The sequence below is a fragment of the Dreissena polymorpha genome, chromosome 15 (assembly GCF_020536995.1).
Source record: "Dreissena polymorpha isolate Duluth1 chromosome 15, UMN_Dpol_1.0, whole genome shotgun sequence".
Classification (NCBI taxonomy): domain Eukaryota; kingdom Metazoa; phylum Mollusca; class Bivalvia; order Myida; family Dreissenidae; genus Dreissena; species Dreissena polymorpha.
Genome location: NC_068369.1, coordinates 66,027,329 through 66,033,328, shown reverse-complemented (window position 1 = coordinate 66,033,328; position 6,000 = coordinate 66,027,329). Strand labels below are relative to the sequence as shown.

The 6,000-nt window shown below is 35.4% G+C and overlaps 1 protein-coding gene across 1 annotated transcript in view; it reads left to right on the top strand.

Moving 5' to 3' along the window:
* The first annotated feature begins 329 nt into the window (after positions 1 to 329).
* LOC127859808 (uncharacterized) overlaps positions 330 to 6,000 on the top strand; it is a 436,037-nt gene continuing 430,366 nt past the window's right edge. Inside the window, exon 1 of the mRNA XM_052397313.1 lies at positions 330 to 365. The gene's annotated coding sequence lies outside the window, so the exon portion shown is untranslated. The remainder of the gene's footprint in view (positions 366 to 6,000) is intronic.

Below are 6,000 nucleotides of genomic sequence, written 5' to 3'. Positions count from 1 at the left end.
CAATACACTCATATTACAAAGAAAATGACTTCAATCCATGAACAATTTTCCAAAAATAGAGATAATACATTTTTTGAGGATGATAACTTTCTCAGACTTCTATGGGTTAGATATATTTATTTTTAGCCGCTACTGATAACAGTAAACAAGTGTAGCTAATACATTTGCCTGATAAGATAAGAACCATAAGAAATTGATTTTGGTTGACGTGCTATTTAAATATAAACATTACGCATATTTCTATTTTTAATATATCGTCGTTACTTCCTTTTTGATAACATTCTTGCGTCGGGTGTTATACTTATTGCGCAGTATTATTTCAAGGCGTCGTGTGAATGGCACTTTGAGCGTGTTTGAGCTGCGTGGTAAGTTTTAAATTATTTTTTTATTGTTGTAGTACGTAGTTTGATAACAGTTTCACACACTGGTGTAAACATTTTTGTCTAACTAATGGAAAGTTGAGGGAAATATGTACATTAAGAAAGGTTTATTTGTGTACAGTAATGGCAGAATAACGTTTGTCAAAATATGCCGCATTTTAAGTTGATATAGTGTTAAATTTAATATAAGAACATTTTTACACTGTTGACTGTTGAGTGTTTTTCTTATGACTAAGTCAAGGTCTTCGATAGTCTTAGTCTAAGACAAACTGTATCAACAGTTTTGTCAATACAGGTCTATATAATCATAATTTGAAATATGTTAAAGGAACTTATTTACAGTTAAGCAAAATGAAAATTCTAAACAAATGGTAATAGTTATAATAAGAATAACTGCATTAAAGTCAAACACGTGGAATAACAATTATGACTCTGACACATACGGTGGCATAGAGATGACATTCACTCCTCTTTTATAAATTGCACTCCTATTTTGTATACTTTCAATCTCGTTGCCACGAGTTTGCTATGTCGTGGCCTCGAGTTACTAAGTCGAGGCCACGATATACAAAAAAGAGGAGTTCAAAACTAAATAAAAGAGGAGTGCAATTTAAAAAAAGCGGTGCAATAAATACAAGAATGGTGCATTAAACAAAAGAGCAGGGAATTTTAGCTATCTCGACATCCCGACTTAGCTAACTCGTGAAATTATATATTTATATTAAACAACAATACATTAAAAAGCATTGACGTTAATGAGTTAGTTACATGACAAGGATTGAATATTTGGGGTTACAAGGTAAAATAACAGCAAAATGTTAACCATGTATGTATTTATATATTTATGTATGTATTTATTTTGATCTTGCGGTCAAGGATAACCCATGAAAGTGCAAGCACTTATTTCCAATGGGGTCCTTTGGTTTTGCTGAAGAGACAGCAAGCATAAGAAACAGTATTGGTATACAAGGAATCCGGGTGCGATACCCTAACTCTTTGCGAATAGATACCTTGGTTCTTTTACGTGCTCAGTGTATAGCACCGATACACGCGAGAATTACCTGGGTTTCATACAAGGTAAAATAACAGCAAAATGTTAACCATGTGATGTTATTTTGTCAATGTTTTGTAATGATACGATAGCATCGATTCTGTAACACTAAAAGCATAGCTTTCTATTTAATAAAATAACATCTCTTTAATTCATTAACTTAATAAGTTAATTTCAAAGATCCAATATTTCCAATGCCGTTGTACTATTTATCCATTATTTTAAATGATCCTGCAATAAACATACATATGATGGCCCATGAATTACATTGTTAAAATGATATATACTCGTTTAAAGTGTTTGAATGTATATGTAATACATTAACTTGAATATACAAGAATAACAATTGTTCCAAATCTTAACAGGCCTAACAAATTGTTTCGGGAAGTCTGTTTAATCTTTTCTTGGGGTATTCAGTAGGTCTTGTTCCCAGGTCATCAGGTGTGATCTGGAAAAATCTTTGAGGGTTCCAATACCATGGTATCCGATCAATTTACCAATATAAATACATGGTGTGTTTCACTCCACTGCACTAACATGAGAGAACAAAAATCATTCAGATCTTTTAGACACATGTTATGGTTAATGTTATATTACATTTCATAATGTGGGTTATCAATAATGATTATCAATGCAATCTTATTTTATTTATGTTTCACTCCCTGCAGAAGAAGTATGAATATTTGTACATAGTAATTTTAATTATGATAGTGCCGTTTCTTCACGTGCATTAGACTGTATCTTGGTATAATGGAACCAAATAATTCACTTATATAATATATATATATATATATATATATATATATATATATATATATATATATATATATATATATATATATATATATATTATCTTTTTAAAGAGCAACTAAAAGATTGTGGATAAACATAAATTCCTTTCAAGTGTTATTGGATCGAAAGTGCATGGATTTTCTATACAACCTTACCGTAAAAATGTGTGCGTTTGTGACATTTGTTTGATGTTATTGTCAATTGTTATCATCTTACAATTGTCGTTACCGTCGACAGTAAATTATAATTGCAAATGTACTTGTTAACACATTTTTTTCATAATTTGTGTCGAATGGATATTGAAATAAAAAATGCATGGATTTTCTATGCCACATAGCTAATCCTAAATTGTGTTTGTTTGTGACATTAGTTTGAGGTTATAACGACATTGAATCATTTGAAAATCGTCGTTGCAGTAGACAGTAAGATACAATTGAAAATGTGCGTGTTAACGCATTAATTATTTAATACTTTGGTCGAATGAATATTGAAATCGAAAGTACATGAATTTGTCTATACTTCCTAACCCTAAATTTTGTTTGTGTGTGGCATTTGCTTGAGGTTAGTGTGACATGGTATCATCTTAAAAAAGTCGTTGCAGTAGACAGTAAGTTATAATTAAAAATGTACGTGTTAACACATTAATAATATATAACTTTGGTCGAATGGTCCGGAATGGATATTGAATTCGAAAGTGCAAGACATTTGAATATTGCTTACACATACCCTCTTTCAAGCTGTAGATGAACTTTGCTTATTATTTATAAACATGTTTATTTATTCGAGGTGGATATGTTAGTTTTGTTATGTATATGTCATGTTTTTCATAGTGCTTTATCGAACAGTTGATTGTTGTAAATCAATATGCGTATACAAGTTCTATCCTTTTTAAATTGCGAACAACAGTATCATAAGGAGTCCACGCTTGGTTTTGACAAATCAGTTTAGATTTGTCTTACTCATACTTATAATTTTATCAAAATAGTAAAACAAATTTGTGTATTTTAGGCGGATATCTTATTTAACGTATTTGTGTTTAGTATAAGCCATGTTCTTCCTTGTGCATTATTGAACGCTTGATTGTTGTAAATCAATATGCGTATGCAAGGTCTAGCCTTCCGAACAATAGTATCACGAGGAATCCACGCTTTGTTTTGCCAAATCAGTTATAAATCGATTTTAATGTTTTGATACGTTTAATGCTAAGTTAAACGCTCATAAATCACATACAATCAATCTTTAATAAATATATATGAAAATATATTATTACTTTTTATAATACCTTCTTTTATTTAATCTTTTTTTTTGTAATGGACTCTTATATTGACTTCCAGCTTTTTAAGATGGCAGAAAGAGGCTTTGGGTGTACGGATACAGAGACTGGAAGCGTTTCTAGACCCATCAGTCTGTACAGTCGTCACTCTCAGGTAAATCAGAGACTGAAAGTGTTCCTAGACCCATCAGTCTGTACAGTCGTCACTCTCAGGTATATCAAAGACTGAAAGCGTTCCCAGACACATCAGTCCGTACAGTCGTCACTCTCAGGTAAGTCAGAGACTGAAAGCGTTCCCAGACACATCAGTCTGTACAGTCGTCACTCTCGGGTAAATCAGAGACTGGATGTGTTCCCAGACACATCAGTCTGTACAGTCGTCACTCTCAGGTAAATCAGAGACTGAAAGTGTTCCCATACATATCAGTCTGCATAGTCGTCACTCTCAGGTAAATCAGAGTCTGGAAGTGTTCCCAGACCCATCAGTCTGTACAGTCGTCACTCTCAGGTAAATCAGAGACTGGAAGCGTTCGCAGACCCATCAGTCTGTACAGTCGTCACTCTCAGGTAAATCAGAGACTGGAAGCGTTCCTAGACCCATCAGTCTGTACAGTCGTCACTCTCAGGTAAATCAGAGACTGGAAGCGTTCCCATACACAGCAGTCTGTACAGTCGTCACTCTCAGGTAAATCAGAGTCTGGAAGTGTTCCCATACACAGCAGTCCGTACAGTTGTCACTCTTAGGTAAATCAGAGACTGAAATGAAAGTGTTCCCAGACACATCAGTCCGTACAGTCGTCACTCTCAGGTAAATCAGAGACTGGAAGCGTTCCCATACACATCAGTCTGTACAGTCGTCACTCTCGGGTAAATCAGAGAGTGAAAGTCTTTCCAGGCACATCCGTCCGTACAGTCGTCACTCTCAGGTAAATCAGAGACTGGAAGCGTCCCCAAACCCATCAGTCTGTACAGTCGTCACTCTCAGGTAAATCAGAGACTGGAAGCGTTCCCAGAACCATCAGTCCGTACAGTCGTCACTCTCAGGTAAATCAGAGTCTGAAAGTGTTCCCATACACAGCAGTCCCTACAGTCGTCACTCTCAGGTAAATCAGAGACTGAAAGTGTTCCCAGAACCATCAGTCTGTACAGTCGTCACTCTCAGGTAAATAAGAGACTGAAAGCGTTTCCAGACCCATCAGTCTGTACAGTCGTCACTCTCAGGTAAACCAAAGACTGGAAGCGTTTCCAGACACAGCAGTCTGTACAGTCGTCACTCTCAGGTAAATCAGAGACTGAAAGTGTTCCCAGAACCATCAGTCTGTACAGTCGTCACTCTCATGTAAATAAGAGACTGAAAGCGTTCCCAGACCCATCAGTCTGTACAGTCGTCACTCTAAGGTAAACCAAAGACTGGAAGCGTTTCCAGACACAGCAGTCTGTACAGCGTCACTCTCAGGTAAACAAAAGACTGGAAGCGTTTCCAGACCCATCAGTCTGTACAGTCGTCACTCTCATGTAAACCAAAGACTGGAAGCGTATCCAGACACAGCAGTCTGTTACTCTCAGGTAAACCAAAGACTGGAAGCGTCCCCAGACACAGCAATCTGTACAGTCGTCACTCTCAGTTAAATCAGAGACTGGAAGCGTGCCCAGACACATCAGTCCGTACAGTCGTCACTCTCGGGTAAATCAGAGACTGGAAGTGTTCCCAGACACATCAGTCCGAACAGTCGTCACTCTCAGGTAAATCAGAGGCTGAAAGCGTTCCCAGACACAGCATTTTGTACAACAGTATGTCTCAGGAATATTCTATGATTTTGAGCGCTAAGCTAGTGAGATGTATCGTACTCAACTTTCGTTTTATCGATAAAAATAAATCGATGTTAATAGTTAACAATGAATTTAAAAGGAAACGAAATAGCGATTGTGTTTTTCAAACGTTTACTTCTTAATTTTTGTTTTAAATATGAATTTGCATAGGCTTGATTTTTAAAATATACTACTGAACGTAGATATATGTATTAATAGGTATAAACGAATTTTACGTTCGGATATTTTTACCATTCTTTTGTTTTTTTAAACGTTTAAGTGTCAATTTGTACTAATACAATTGAAAAAACGTGTAAATGGAACGAGCAAAATGTACTGGCGCAAGTCGAAGACATTGCAAATCACTATTACAATATTTAAATTGATGTTGCCAATGAACAAGCTACATCAATTATTTGTCTTTCAAAACAGTATTTTGTGCAAATGCTAGTGATCATTTTAAGATGGTCGTGTTTGTTATTTCAATATTAACGTTAGTGACTTCAATGTTTACTCTTAACAAGATCCATCGAAATGTACGAAATTCACATCGATATAACAAGATCCATCGAAATGTACGAAATTCAACTCGGTATAACAAGATCCATCGAAATGTACGGAATTCAACTCGGTATAACAAGATCCATCGAAATGTACGAAATTCAACTCGGTATAACAAGATCCATCGAAATGTA